Source organism: Struthio camelus, chromosome 20 (genome assembly GCF_040807025.1).
Source record: "Struthio camelus isolate bStrCam1 chromosome 20, bStrCam1.hap1, whole genome shotgun sequence".
In the NCBI taxonomy this organism is placed as follows: domain Eukaryota; kingdom Metazoa; phylum Chordata; class Aves; order Struthioniformes; family Struthionidae; genus Struthio; species Struthio camelus.
The window spans coordinates 1,667,103-1,683,365 of NC_090961.1; positions in this window are offsets into that span (position 1 = coordinate 1,667,103).

The following is a 16,263-nucleotide window of genomic DNA, read 5'->3' on the forward strand; positions in this document are numbered from 1 at the left end:
ATAAGATTATAGAATTTTGAGTCTTACTCCTGAGTCAGGACTCAAACTGTGTGCTTGGTGCTCCGCAAAAAATAGAGAACAAAAGAAGATTCAGAAGAATCTTCTGAAAAAGCTTGCCAGGTAAGTTTTTGCATTTCAGACTAACAATATGGATGAATAGAGACAAAAGAATGCAAATGAAAAATGAGATAACATTGGTTAGCGTGACAGACAGTGATCATACAATATCACCAGCTTTTCTTCCAGGAAAGAGGCATTTTCTTCTTCTTTGTGGTATATTGCTCTATCTTATTAAGAGCCATGGTGATATATACACCACGATCCACAGCAAGGATCCAGTTCTTTAGAAGTGCTGTAATAAATCACTACACACTCTGAATGATAGCACTACAATTTTATGATTATAACTTCACGTCCCAGATGATGTATGCTTACAGGAAACCTAAACAGTCACAATTATTTTCAGCTGAACTCCTCCCTTCTCTTCTATTGTCTTTCTTAGTCTTGTATTAAATGAGAAATTCTATGGGACAAAAACTTTGTCCTTTGTAGTAGCCCATGGGATTCCTGACCACAGTTAGACTCCCTACTTGTCACTTGATTTAATTTATCAACATGTGACATGGTGATTTTAGCTTGCCTCAAAATGGGCAGAGGTGGAGGTGGAAACAAATGGGCAGAGGTGGAGGTGGAAACCATGAAGTTTAAATTTAATAACATTTTATGATTCCAAGAAACAAATGATGAATTCAACCTTTAAAATAATGTCATGAATGGAGGTTAAAATAATTGTACAACATAGTTCTTTAATAAAGTGCTTTGAGTCCCTCCAGTGAAAGGTGCTGCAGAAATGGAGAGCGTTATGTTTATTTATTAATAATCCTGCAAAGGAATATTCGTCTGTCTGATAGATGACACAGGTGACCTCCTGCCAGGGGTGGCGTCTCTCCCCTACAATTTACATTCTCGAAATGATTTCTTATCAGATTACTTACAGCACAGATTAGCTTCTCCCCCTGCTATTCACTCTCACAGCACCATATTCAACTGTTTGTTCCAGAAAGACATAAAAATAATCATATGGAAAGTCAGTGCTTCTGCTTCCAGGGTGTTCCACCATGGAAACAGCACATTGGCTACAGATGGATTCCTGTACTCTTTCTCAGGCACTGGGATTTGCATCTGGGGGAGATGCAGGTCACTGGCTTGAAAAGAGCATTCTGAGTTCACAATTTGATAGCACAGCCAGATAAACAAATGAAGTGTCCCAATTAGAGGGAAGAAAAATAATCAGCCGGCTGTTTAGTGGTACAGGGACTGAAAAAACTAAGGAACAAACAGATTTGGAACAGTCAAATGACAAATCCCAGGCATTTATTAGATGCTGGGGAGACTGTAACCATCAGTGGCAAGGAAATGGTTAAGGGAATATATTAAAGGTGCAAAGGGTCTCCCAACCTCTGCCACTGTCAGTTCTGTCAGTGGGTCTACAGATGCCCGTGGAATAATTATGGCCTATATTTAGATTATGGATGCATGGGGCAGGGTGAAGGTTGAACATGAGGAACATGGTTGTTTGCAGTTCATTAGCGACAGGAGCAGCCCAGGGTGGGAGGAGGGCACTGAACTGGATTCTCCCCACCTGGAGTGCTTGTGCTGAGCTGCATAATGTCAGGGAAAGAGATCCGATTATATGTGGAAACAAAAGAAATAAACAACTGCGTTCAGATTGTCACACCCAGCGAGCAGAAGAAAGGAAGGAAGGAAAGAGAGGAGAAAGCAAGACAAGCCTCTGGCTCTCAGCCACACTGTTCTGAACAAATGAACGCAACGGCCACCAAGAAACTGTCCGGATGGAAAATGCCGCAAGGCCAATATGAGCTGCGTGAACGTGATTTTCGGTGTGGTGTTTGCATCTGTGTGTGAAAGACAGAAAAACATGCAGTATGTAAAAAGTTGTCTCTAGCTGTGTATTGTGCTCACCATCCAAACCTGCGTGCCTGGAAGTACTGGAGAGCTGGGAGGAGGGAGCATGTGGGCTGCGTTCCCCATGTGTGCTAGGGTGTGTGGTATTGCAAGCTGGACAAGCGGATGTACAGCAGCAAGATGTAAAAGGCCTGCCTAAGCAAGAACTAGAGTACTGGGAGAAGGCATGACAAGTGAGTCTGAAAACGTGTACAGTGCAATGCCTAGGCAGGAAAATGTTGAGGCTGTCACCCAGAAATAATCTCAGGTGCCTGTTGTGCTGATTCCTGTAGAAAAATTCACTGAAACACACAGCAAAGGATCTAGAAAACAAGGTGAAAATGCAAAGAGGATGGCCATGGCTCACTGCAACATGATGGAGACTTTCTCCATAGCCTCTATCTGAGCCTGTCAATGATGAAGTGGACTTAGGGGAGCCAATATCACAAAAACAACTTAGGTAAGAAGCCTATGAATTTTCCTTTAGCTAACTACTTGGCCTCAAAACCAGAAGAGAGCTGAGTTCCAGATTAATTAGAGCCCAAAGCACTCACAGCAGAGCTCACTGTTGCTTATTTAGGGAAGAGGAACCTAAGTGCTCTCTATTCTGCATGTTTCCCACTATTTTTGCAGTTCCTTTTTGATTTCGAAAGCAATCCTTTAAACACCACCTTGTGATTAAACTTTCCCAAGTTTAAACTTATGTCTAGGCCCCACCGTCAGGGTCTGTTGTAAAACTCAGGGGTTTTACTCTTCTAATCCTCTATTCACACCAGCATGTCCTTTTGTCAAGGTCCTAGGTCTTTCTCAACGAACCCACAGACAAGAGCTAAAGTTTTGCCAAGGAATGCTGTGATAAGGCGATGGTCAGGAGCAGGAATAAGACTGCATTATTGATACCTGTTGTATCTGCTTCCCCCAAAATATTTCTCTTATCTGAACTTCCCTTACCCTCCCAGGTTTTGGTGGTGTCAGAAAGGAGATCACTGTTTGCCTTCAGGCTGTATTTCAATTGCCTTTAGGACGCTAATGGAAGAAACTCTTCTCTATACTCCCCATTTTGCAGACAAGGAACCAGAGACCCTGAAAGGGGAGATCATGTGGCCAGGATCACACAGAAAACCAGTGGCAAGAAGAAATAAGGCCCCAGAAGGTCAGATTTCCGTTTTAAAGAAGGAAGAAATAAAAAAGCTCCTTGCAGCATTACAAATTCCAGGGCAAATCCAAAGCATGCTTTCTTTAGGGGAAGAGAAGAGAGAGGGAAGGAGGTTGAAACGGTTTTGTGGCAACAGCTCACATGTAACACCACTGCATATGGCCATGTCAACACTGGAAGACATTGGCAGTGCTACTAAGCAGGCCTTTAGCTACTGATCTGCTGGTGCAACTATTAGTAAACAGAAAATCAAATAAAGAAGAGGTTGTAGAGATTGTAAAAATGAAAAACAGATGCCATAGCATCCCATTATTTCTTCAATGCAAACTAAAAACAACTGACAGTTTCCCATCAAACTGACTACACAGGGCCCCAATCAAATGGCTGGCAAGGTATCTTTTCGCCAAGACACTGGGGATAATGAATTCAGAAGTTTCTGAACAGCTGCTTTTCATGGATCATTTTGGATTTGTGATGCAAATATGAAAAATCCATGCTAAATGCCCTCAACTAATTGAGTGGAGTACACTGAATACAAAAGGATAGCTCACTGACCTTGGTAAAAACAGTACAAAAGCGTTAATCTGCCCAGAGAGATTGAGAAGGTAACTGAGGAGCAGAAGAGAGCAGAAACCTGTATACCTTGGATCAGTTTCCTAATTCTACTTACCAAGAGATTAAACACCACACTTTCCTTTGGGAATACATAAGGGACCCCAATTCCTATCCTCACAACCCACAGCAATGGAGAAAGAGGTAGGTGGGAACTGGGGTTCTGCCAAATCTGCCAGTGTCAAACTTGACAATTCAAAGCAGAATTTGACACTCGGGGAGAAGGGAGAATAATTAAGGATCTCTTTTAGAAAGGTGGGAAGATGTTTTTCATTAACTTAAAAAGCACAAGATGAAAGGAGAAGGAAGGCAGCGACGGATGGGAGTCGAGCTGGCAAGAAACAGGGCTGCTTGGACCTCTAGGGTTGCAACAATGAGGCTCCCATACAAGTGAGAGATGGAAGATGAAATACTGGCAAAATCTAAAGCAAGGAGAACTGTAGCTTTACAGGCTGATGTAGCAGAGCTGTTCACCTTGGAAAAACAAGAAGTAGTTTGAGTTGCCTGGCTGTATATTGCAAATTGCTAACATTTCTCCTTAGCGAGGTGTATGCTGCAAAGGTATTAACTGTTAACCACCAGTTCCCTGGATGAGGAGCTGTTAATACTCTGCAAGGCTGGAAGGATGTTGCTCTTCTCAGCTCCCTGTATGGAAAAGAGCAGCAAGGTCCAGCAAGCAAGCAAGTCTCCCCAGTTGCAGTTTTCTAAAATTGGAACGTCACGTCCGCTGGGCTGCACATACCAGCTCCGGTCCTGTCAGCTGTTCCTCACTTTATCATCATGTTCCTTTGAGGGAGCCTGGCTAACTGCTGTCTTATTGCTACGGGCCCTACCACACCTTCCCCAGGTTATGCGTCTGCAAGGAGCAGCAACACAGAAACACTGGAAACAATATGGGCCAATCTATTATTTATACACAGCTTCTCCCTTTGGGCCTGAACAAGCAAAAAGCTCTCTTTAAAAGCCTATAATTGTTGGTCAGATTCCAAGAGAGACAAAGGGACGTTGTAAGGAGAGTTTCATATGAGCTTGGTAAAACACTCTCCTCGGGAAGAGGCGGCAGATTTCCTTTGTGTAGGAAGGCAGGCGGTGGACAATTTTGTTTAAAGTTACAGCCATAATGAAGGGTTTTTCTATGCGTGTTTCAACGACATTCACTCAAATTTACGCTTCCTTGAGCAGTTTTCTGCATTTGTAGGGTTTTGGTGCCATTTCTAAAATAGCAGCACTATTTCATGCCCTCTTGAGTCTGTATCACTCGGGAAGTTGAAAGTGCTGACTCAGCTCTCCGAAGAGACTGTAAAGCATCTCTCTCCTTGCTGTTTGCAGTTCCCAGTTTTGAATAACCACCAAACAGAAATGCTTTGGTGCCCCTGGTTTACAGACTGGACGGATAGAAGGTTTTGTTTTAAACAGGAAGGAAACAGGGAAGTACCATAGTGATGCCACAGTTGTCAGAAATAAGAGCAAAGACAACTGAAAAGACTAAGTATCAGGAAGAAAAACAGGATTACAGTCAGGTGTTGTGCTAGAGGCCTGGGAAAACACTTGAATTGTATTTTCGCTCGGCTAGTTTCAGCTGAGTTCCAAATGCCCAGAGAGGAGCCGGAAGGTTGCCAAGACAACAGCGTTTCGAAAACCGCAGTGTTCAGGTTTGGATGGGGATGAAGAACATATTCAAGTTATTTTGCAGTATCGAGAGCCACAAGCCAGCAAGAGAATACAGGTTCGGTAATACTCAGCAGAAACTAACAGAGCCTTCACAAAACTCTATTCTTCCTTTTACTCAGCACAATCCACATGTTTTTCATTACATCCAAATTGTAAAAGAAAATATATACATATTAAATAAAAATACCAGAGCTCTGTGAGTGTGTTTGCCAGTTTGCATTCAGGTTACAAATATTCGAGCAGTGTGTTTTAGAAAAGAGCTGTTTTATAAGGCTGTGATCCATACTCAAATAATGAGAGACATGCAGTATTCCCAGACATGATTTCGGCCCACACACCCTCAAAAGCAAATAAACAAAAGCAAGAAAGCTAAACCAACTTCAATGGCTTGGTTGGTTTGGGTAGATCAGTGCTGTAGAACAAAGATTTTTATGGATCATAGAACTCTGTTCAGTTTTCTCAATGTTTTTAGCCTGATTTCCTAAGGATGTTAAGACTTCTGCATTCACACTGTCCATCTGTCATTTCTCCCTCCATCTTCTCCAGCCCATATTTCTTCTTTGACTTACTGGCCAATTTTAAATAATTTTATATAATTTGGCAAGGACTTGGAGGAGGCTCCAACACAAATTTCAGTTTGACAAACTTTGTGAAAAATCACTTGAACAGAAAGTGGTCAAATGATCTGGCTCGCTGGCCAACCCCCACACACAGAGCCAGGACCACACCGTCCCTTACCCAGCTGCAGACCACGCTGGGGGCCAGGGGCCACACGCACGGGTCAGTGCCCTTGTCACTGTACCTGCAACTCATGCCATTGGGGTCTGGGTGCAAAATTCTGCAGCCCCTTTCTGCAGATAGCAGTGTTCACTTGCACTGCCTAAGGCTTTGGATTTTGCTGTTGAGAAATCTGCAAGAACAAGCACTAGCTGTTCAGCAGCAATGCGAGCTGAGTAGTGTTTAGGCTATAAAAGTATGCTGCGCTGGTGGAACGTATAGAAGGAAGCAGTATCTAAGAATGGATTGTTTTACGAGGGGCTGACTTTAAAATGACTCATTTAGCACAGAGCAGCAATTGTGACTTTATTAAAAATCACCATGTTCTGGAGTGAACTCATTGGCTTGACTATGTGTCCTGCCAACTTCGACTTCATCAGAAAACAGATCCTGCTGGATTCTCAGGGAGAAGCTCTGGAGAGGGTCCCAAGCCTATCTGCCTCCACAGGGAAACTGCGAGCACCCCGTCTGCCTGCGCGTTTCCTGCCTGCTCGGGGGGGCTACAACCTGATTCCCTCCATGGTTCAGATCACATCTTTTGCTGCCTTTGTAACAACTTCCTGCTTGTTATTTTTGTTCCTCTAGTTTCATTAGGTACATTTTGTGTGGCGCTCAGCCACTGCACAGTGCTTTAATTAAATTAAACAAAAATGCTCACAGGAGATAAAAATAAAACTTTTCACAAAAGTACGTTGTAAACTGCAGCAACGTACCTACATCTGCCACAAGGACAGGTACTAACAACTAATGCACATTCAGGAGAACAGGGCGTTCAGCAGAAAGCGTGCATAACCAAGGAACCACAAGTGGAAAAAACAAGACTTTTTGTATTTAAGTTTCCGTAGCCTTCAAAGAGATCCAACAAATTAAAACAGGTTATCTGCTTAATACTGTAACTTGTAAGGGTACGGACTTTGCATGGCCAATTTAAAACTCTATATCAAACTTCTTTCTTCTTTCCTTTCCCTCTGAAAACAGGTTTTGGGGATGGAAATACTGATCTAAACTAAATCCCAGGAGCCTGACAATCCTTCTCCGTACTTCCCTGAGACTCTGGGACATTGCCAGCTTCATGCGATGGAAAGGAAGACTGCCAGGTCACAGGGCATGCCACAGCTGGGATTTGATTTCTAAGCAGTCATTTAATTTAGGCCTGGAATAAGATTTATGGGAGTCTATCTGAAATCACAGAGAAAGAAAAAGATACAGGGCTAGAGAGAAGAGGCAGGTGGATGCAAATTCAGATAAGATGGACTCTGTTGGAAGGGCTGCAGAATATTCCTGTGATGCTCCTAGTTTACACCTCTGTTTTATGGATGGGGAAACTAATGCTTCAAGTAAGAAAATTCATGCCAGCAGAGTGAATAAAAGAAGAGGGAAGAATAAGGACTCACAAGTTCTGTCTTCCAGCTTTATGGTCTCAGCCCCCTTTTCTCCTCCTTCTTCGCCACACACTCCCTCTGCTGGGAGGGTGTGATGAAGAGGCAGAAATTTTGTGTTATTTTCCTGCTCGCATCAAACAAGGAGCGTCTGCAAGCAGAGATTTACAATGGGGTTTGCCTTGCAGGTACGTTGGCCAGGGAGACGTCCAGCCAGCAGCCGCTGGCAAGCTCCCCCGCAGTCCCTCCTTGCCCACGCTCCCCCGGCACCGCCGCCGCAGCACAGCAAGAGGCACAGGTATTTCAGTCACGTTCCCAGGAACTGGTTCACCAGCTACCTCTAAGGCATATTTTTGTTGCTCCTACTGTGCGGCACCTGGCCCAAAACCAAGCTGGTCCTCCTGAGCACTTGTCATTTTCTCTCTTCCCTTTCCTCCTCCCCTCTACAAAAAAAAAAAAGGAAAAAAAAGAAAACAAAACTGTTTCCCCACAGGCTGCAGACATAAGTGAGATGCAGGTGCAGGCTGCACAAAGCTAATGAGTTCAAATCCCAGCTCCCCGCACACCCTCACATACAAGATGCCCAGCCCTTTGAAGAGTAAAAATGAAAAGAGAACAAGCACAAGTGTGTGCACCTGTAGGAGACAGCAGGCTTTCGCCTTCCTGCTCCAGCCCGTGGGGCGGCCAGCAGTGCAGATGGACAGAGCGTCCACTCCAGGATGCCACGCTCACTTCATAGTAATGCCTTTTCCTGAATAGCTTAAAAGCATGTCTTAAATATCAGCCTTTGCAGCACTCCAGTGAACCTGGTCATTATTATCCCCATTTTATAAATGAAGAAACTGAGGTGGTGTTTAGAGCAGGGAAGTCATTTGTCCAAGATAATGCAGTTTGCTGGGGCAAAGACAGAGGGGTTGCGGTCCCTAGCCTGGCCCCTGTGCTAAACCCTTCCAGGTGAGCTTTGGCGCTCGGAAACCTTTCGAAGCTCAGCAAAGGAACTCTCCTTTCCCTCCTTGTGTTTGTGCTTTGGCAATGACTGGCCATCATGGCAAATTTAACACAGAGGAAGAAAGAGAAAACTGCTCCACTGCACTTTGGAATAGCAGCAGCCAGGTGAGGTGGACAACAAAACTCCAAACCAGGTCAGATGCAGCCATGTGCCGCCACCTAGTCTGAGTACAGCACAGTTCACAGGTACTTTCCAAACCAGCACCTGCAAACCTCCTTGCAAAAGAGAAGCTCAGATGAGGACCAGCTGTTGACAGAGAGAAGGACCATTCGCCTCCTCTTCCATCTCGGTTCATCTCATTAGGAAGTCCCACAACCTCCCTCTGCCCCGCAGGGAAACCACCTGATAGCTTTGTTGAGGGTTTCTGGCAGTGACTTGTGCCTTAATCACTGCAGTGCTTTGAACATCAGTGGGAGGAGAAACATGTTCCTACAGCTTTAGCCAATCCTTTTCAGAATAGTCCATTGGTTTTTTTGTGGTAGCTTAGGTTCCTGCTAATATTTTGCCTCTTTGCTACCTACGGAGAGAAAGGGAAGCTGCCTTGTTTCCCTGCCCTCGACCAGCTGAGCTGCTGTAACGCAGAGCCCTGGCTGGGGAGCGAGCTCCCGCCAGGCCTGCAGCGTTCACTGCTCCACTGCCCTGCTCGTTCCCTGCACAACCCAGAAGGCCAAGAGAGACTTTCAGCCTTGCCCTTGCTAAGACCCAGCCCTGCGTCCATCGGGCTCAGCTGTCCTTGCCCTTCAGAGGGTCTGCCTTTCTTGGTGCCTCCACAGCAGCGCCTACGCTCCTCCAGGCAGTGCTGCTGAGCCCCTTCCTGCGCGCTGGGTTCCAGTCCTGCACAGCCCGGACTCCGTGTGCCCTCGTGGGCAAGCCCCGGCTCACCCTCCTTCCAGCTCCCCGGCTACCAGCATGTCACGCTGCAACTCAGCAAACTTCACTTAATCCTAGAGCACCTCTTCTACACCCCCAGGCTGGCGGGCACATAGCCCTCTCACTACATGACATTTATGGTTCTGTGCCCACTCATGGGCAGACCCACAGAGCTGTGCTGTGCTACGATGTTCAAACCCCAGGAACAAGCATGTCGTGTGTGCACACATGTGGGTCTTTGGATTGAGACAGTAGCCATTAGGTCCTGGAGTGAAGAGCAAATGGACACTGAGGTACCCCAGGGCACAGCACGCGCGCGCACACACACACACAAATAAATTTGCCTAACAGGAAAAGAGGAGCCTCCCCAAAGCCCCTGCTCGCTCTGCAATCAAGCTTTGCAGGACGGTGCCAGCAGGCTTTGCAGTACAGCCCCAAGGTCTGTGGAAAGGCCCCCTGTGTAACTGGAGGTCTGGTCCGGTCTGGAGCGGAGCAGGACCACCCCTGGGTTTGCGCGTCACTCACAGCAGCTCCTGCCACATGCCAGCAGGGGAAGGTGCAGCTGCGCTGCCAGGTGACCGCAGCACCCCGGAGCGCCCAGGCAGACGGCAGGACCCGCGGGAATCCTGCGGGATGCCTGGAGGAGACACTCCGACCCTTCTCCCCTCCTCCCACAAATCTCGCTCCTGCCTCCCTCCCTTCCCAGGTTAGCCTGGTGGAGATCTTCCCTTTTCTGTGGTGCATTTTTTCTTTTGCAAAGCCCTGGTTTGTCTAAGGCACAAGGTCCCCACAACAGACTGTATGGAGGGAACAGAGGAAAACGCGCTGGAACTGGTGAGAGGGCTCTGCCCCATGGCAGGGCTGGTGGGAGCACGAGGAGGGGCTGCAAAGCCGCCCTATCCAGTTCCACAGAAACTCAGCTCGAGCAACCTTGCAGGCCAGGAGATCCACTTATACATGCATTTCACTGCAGGGACAGGCTCCCTCTGGCTGGTCTGCCCAGAGGGCAAGACGCTGCTCCTTGCTGCTTTTGGAGAGCAGCTGGGGCTGGCGGAAGTTAACCCGTACCCCTGCACCGCGTTCAGCGCGGGGCAGTCCTCTGCAGCTGTCCGGGCAGGTGGAGTCCTTCAGCCCTGCGCCCCTCTGTCTGGCAGGCCAGGGAAGCAGGGCTGGCCGACAGCGCCTGCTCCCGCGGCCGGCTGCTAGCTGCGGGTGGCAGAGCTTCTCGACAACATTCCTGCGGGAGCAGCTCTCGCCACCTCTGCTGCTTTGCTGTTTACTCACCGGGATATGTTTCAGCTTTGCAGAGAGCTGCAAAGCATTTGCTGCCTCTCACTATTAACCTGTGTGCAGGGCTGCGAGGGGGCAGAAAATAGGACAGGAAGCTGGGGGCGCACGTAGCCCCAGTTCAGGCGCTCCTGTGAGCATCCAGCCAGAGAGTCACAGCTGAGGACATGGGGCTAAATCCATCCTTGGTGCAAACAAGTGTGACTCGCAATACGGCTCCAAAAACCAGCATAAAACCAGGCCTGAACTGGACCCAGTGCGGGTAGCAGCACGCAGAGCTCCAAGCTGAGACCCTGTTTCCTCAGGGACGTGAGCTGGAGCTCTAGCCAATGTGCCTGATTTCCCTCTCATTTATTTTAGACTTTCAGCAAGACATTTCCACAGCTACTCCCGATTTACACCAGTGGGAATAAGAGATGGTCCAGGCCCCTCCTCCCAGAAGCCTGGCTGTGGTTCCTCAGATTTCTTACTTGCAGAAAGCATTGAGAGTCAATTTTTTCCCTGTTAAATCATCTGATTTTTTTGGCTCCCCTTCTGATAGGAATTCTTTCTGTCTTTTGCATAATTTTGCCCAGTTCCAGCACTGACCCATGTTTATGAAAGGGGCTTATGAGCTGTAATGTTAACTAGCCTCAGTTTGCTGATTCAGCAACAGAATAAATAGGTAATTACACTCTGCCATATGTGTCTCTAATTCCAAATAGATGGTGTCCAAAAGGCGCTGTGCATTACCAGCGGATGACTGGAGTTGGGACTGTAAAAATGAGTAAATTGGTCCCCAAGGCCAGAAAAAGCTCTGTCAAATCCCACTGTTTATATCATACTGAGTGGCTGACTTGTGGTTATTTTGTAATTTAATACTGCTAAATGTCAACGGGAAATCCTTTCAACTACAGTTTGATACCTAGTGACAGAAAATCATTCAAGACTTAGACAAAGCAGCCAGCTCAGAGAGGTGCATTTTTTTCTTTTAATCTTTGCATAAAAAGTGATCTTGCAGCAGCTGCCCTGCCCTGAAGGGGAGGGGGCAAGCCCTCTGCTTGAGCCTTGTTCCCCCAAAGATGTGCCCAACCTATGCCATGCCAGAGGCAGCAGCTCGCCGGCATTTGGCAGGGCTGAATATCCTCCTGTGTTCCTCGAGAAGGGCATCTCTGGGCTCAGCAGTCCCTGTGGCCTTGCCACTCATGCAAGTCAGCTGGGCAACAGTTTCTTTACTCCTCATCCCGCAGCCCTCTGTATGAGGCTAACTCTGCCTGTGAGTTTGTTTATAAGAAAACAGAAAACCCAGAATGGCTACATTCCCCAAATGTTTCCTGTAAACAAATCCAAATGATAATGCACACGCTGGGGCTACTCACGCTACACTAGGGAATGAGCTGCAGAGAAGAGACTGCAAGAGACTGAGATGCATCTCTTTCAAATGATGGAATGATTCTTGCACACAGTGTTAAATAAATATGTCTAAACTCGCCCAGAGCAGCCTATTGTACGGCGTTCCAGGCCTCATCTGAGCTCCTTGAAAGACTGTTGCTGGGAAGCCATCAAAACTGCAAACTGGAGTCATCTAGTCTGATTTCTTTTAACTACTGGTCACCTCCTCAGGCAAGGACAGTTTTCCTTAGGACCTGAGCATCCCAGTAGTGCGTGGGCAAGCAGAAAGAAACTCAGCTCAGAGTTGGCTGTGCTCAGTCCAGGAAGACCAGCAATAAGTTCTGCACTTTGGAAGGAAATCGTGCCTGGCACTTGCCATGGGAGGGCACTAGCGTGTGCAACACAGGAGCTGGGGACACTGACCAGAGCCTGGCCAGGCTATGCGAGCAGGGGAGAAGTTTCTCTTCTTTGTGTGCAGGCATGGGCTCTGCACAGTACAGGTTCAGGCTGCATTTCAATAGCAATTTGTACTGGGCAGCAGCAGCCATATTTCCAGGGCTGCTGTCCAAAAAGCGTCTATCGCACCTGATATTCTTTGCTCGGCCTGTCTTCAGCAGATCTCTCATCTCTAGGGGTTTAACACAATAATTAGAGGTCTGAGATCTGGGCAAAGCCTGTCTGGTGTATGGGGTAATTTACAAATGCCCAGACTGTCCATGCTCCTAAGCCAAAGGGGAAGCTTAATTAAAGGCATAGGAGAAATTCATCTGGGAGGAAATTAGGGCAGAGAGAAGCCCCACCCCAGCAGAGCAGTTAGCAGAGAGCATACGAGCCAGAAGGACACCCTCGGTTCAGCCGGCCCCCTCAATGCATCCTTCTGCTGGCATGGGCCAGGGAGCAGGGCTTTGCTTGGAAGCAATGGGCAAGTCCCAGCCATGCGCCTAAAAGCAAAAAAAAAGTGCAGCTCATTGACTCTCTGCTCCCTCCTGCTCTGAAATGCTCTGACAAGACGCGCCGTACTAGCTCTAGCATCTCTCCAGGGCTGCATGGGCCAGCCTTATGTTTGCAATTGCCAGCTCAGGCTAATGGGGTCTGCAGGGAAGCTGTTTCACACTCCATTCTTCTGTTAGACGCTGCTAGCTGCAAAGTGGGGGGAGCTGCACAAGCTGCTCAGGCAATATGTCTGCCCAGATCCCACAGGATCCTGTGTACTGCTCTTCAGTGATCCCTTAGGATCCAGTCTGGTTGCTCAGGTTTAGGCCAGAGCCTTCTAGAAACCAAGAGCAGCACAGCTCATGCTTCCCTCTGTCAGGCTGGGGGAAGAGGGGAGTCGCACTGCGGGAGCTGCTCGGCCCTGGGTAGCCTCAAAGCAACGGGCACAAACGTAAATTCAGACCAGTGCTAGAGACTATCACAGTACCAGGAGTGAGAGTGTCTCTCATCAGAGGTTCTCAGGCCACGTCAATATGCACAAGGAAGTACTTCAAAGGTTTTCTCCTTACAAACTGGCCAAAAATCTGGAGAAGACCCTGCAATTTAGGAGACAGTATTCTTCTCTCAGAGCCTCCTCTCCCAGACTGGGGAATGGAGTTATTTTGTGGTTAAGCGAGCCAAAGGCCGAGGTGCTGGGAGTCCTAGATCTGCTCCAGAGATTTGCTGTGGGGCTTGAAGCAATCTTTTTTGGCCTAGCTTCTTGCAGGCACCTGACACTGACAGGAGCCAGTGTCTAAATGCATTCCTTGTCTGTGTCTTACTTTCCCCACTTGTAAGCTTGGGTTAATACTACCTAACCACTTCCTGGGGTGCTGTTAGTCTTCATTAATACATTCAAAGCATGCCAAGATCTTCAGATGAAAGAAATACGGTAATGCAGTAATACTGTATGATTATCTATTGCACTTGGAGACTCAGCCCTCACCCCGTAACCTGACTTGGTGGCTCCTGGCATCCCCAGAAATGCTGGTTAAACACCAGAGCACTGAGGGGAAATTCAGCAATGTCCACACTTTAACTGTGAGAAAGGTGCGCAGCTGCCATCCTTGACAGTGCTAGTAAAACTCTGAATATTTGCATTTCTACAGGACTCTCCTGATTCCTGCCACATGGGGCAAAGGCACCTGAATTCAGTCTCTAATTCTGCAGCACAAACATGGAGAGGAAAGTACAGGAGAAGAATCACAGAGTAATCACTATCCCCCATGGCTGGCAGGTGAAGAGTAGGCTGCAGATGGGCTGTGAAGTGGCTTCCCAAAATCCCAGAGAAGTTCCCCCCACCCACAGTGTTCTTCTGGTCATGGTGTGGGGAGATGGGACATCAGTTCCTCGAGTAGTCTAATCTGGCCCCTTCAGTAGGACTTCAGTCCTTCAGGGCCTCAAGGCAGATCTTTCAAAGCCCATTCTCATGCTGCTCAGCGTGATGTAGAGGAGGCTGGAGGGGTCCTTTGCTCTGCCTGGTAACCTGGGTGCAGACTAAGTGCTTTCTCAGATAATTCTTATTTTTCCTCACAATAAAGCTAGGTTCTGTGTGGGGCATATACCTCCTAACACTTTCTAAATTCAGGAACTCTAGAACTGCAACAAGAAAAATAAAAATATTTCAGGGGGCTGAAATAAGCCCCCTGCTAGCCCAGCATGCCACAGAAGACGGAGTCACCTTTAATGATGGTCTGGAACGAGCGCTACAATATCACTTTGGTATGCTAAATACTGCCTCTCACAAATTTACCATCTAAAAACACAGCTATCTGCAGTGGTTTGGGAATTTGCAAGAAGGATCAATCTGGGCATGCCAGTTATTCCAAATCCACAGACTGTGACTCCCACTCAATAAGTAGAGTGGGACAAAGTGGCTTGCAAAGACATAGTCAGGAATTTCAACAGCAGGCCAGGCCTCTCAGGTTATAACTGGGTCCAGCACAACCCCCCATGGGCTTCAGCTGCTGTTACCTTCAGCTAGAGAGGCATAGGAGGGGAGCGGGAGGTCTCTAGCCATTGGAAATTGTTCTTCATGTGGTCACTTTTCCCCTAGGGCCTCACTTGCCCTCAAACCTGAACTCCACAGCACTCACCCTGTGCTGCATCTTTGTGCTTTTGCTCTGCCTGAGGCTGCTGGGATGCATGCATGCAGCCTCCCGTGACTGGAGATAAGGCCGGGGGAAAGGCGATACGATATGTGGGGGGATTTCCTAGCCTGTAACAGTATCTCAGATTTCTACTTTTGAGATCAGCACAGAGGGGAAAGTCTGGGTTGCCCAACAGTCCCTGTAAAGCAGAGCAGCCACCCTATATAGCAGAAACAGCTCCGCTCTGATGTTCCCAGAGCCAAGCTAACTCCAGAACTGCTCACCTCTAAGGCTTCCCACATCCATCCAGCACTCTGCGTTCTTGAGGGGGCCCATGAAACAGGGGTGCTCTGCTCCTCTGCGTACTGAGAAATTACAGCTGAAGACACCCAGTCCTTACTTTGCTGTAATGAGATTTTTGGGCTAGCCATACCTTCTTGAAGTAAGACCCATTCTGCCTTGAATCCCTGAGCCTTTTGCAAAGAGACTGTTTCCTTGTGCATTTGGGAACAAAGTACCATCAAGAGGATGCCTGGGAACAAGCAGTGGCTCTGCACCTGCCTAGGTCAAGGGGTCTCTGGCAGGTACGCGCAGAAGAACAACAGTGACAGAGTTGTGACTGGCCAAGACAATCATTTGAGGGAAAACATATTGACCTCGGGGAGTTATACGTCCCATCTGCAACCCAGCAGGGCTGCAGGGACAGGGAAGGACAAACTCCTCAGAACAGCAGGGACAAACACGGAAACAGGGTTGTGCATGCTGTTTGCCCTAGGGTAAATCAAGTCCCTTGGGGGAGGTGGGTTTGGTGATGGCTTGTCAGAGATGCTGCTGTGCTTTGGCAGGCTGGATCTGCCGTGTCACCCCAGCCTGAAGTGACACCTGCCAAGCCCTTCCACTCGGGCTGGGAGAGATGAAAGGATGGAGTGGCTGGCGGTTAAGGCTCAGTTCATTAGAAAGAGTCCTGTTAATTGGGTATCAACTGGCCTCTGCTGGGGATCAGGGACACATGGGCTGGGAATACAGGAGCTGCAGTGTGACGCTTGTCAGATATTTGAACGCCGGCAGACTGGTGTAGCTGGCATGGGGAGGGCAGGCCCAGCC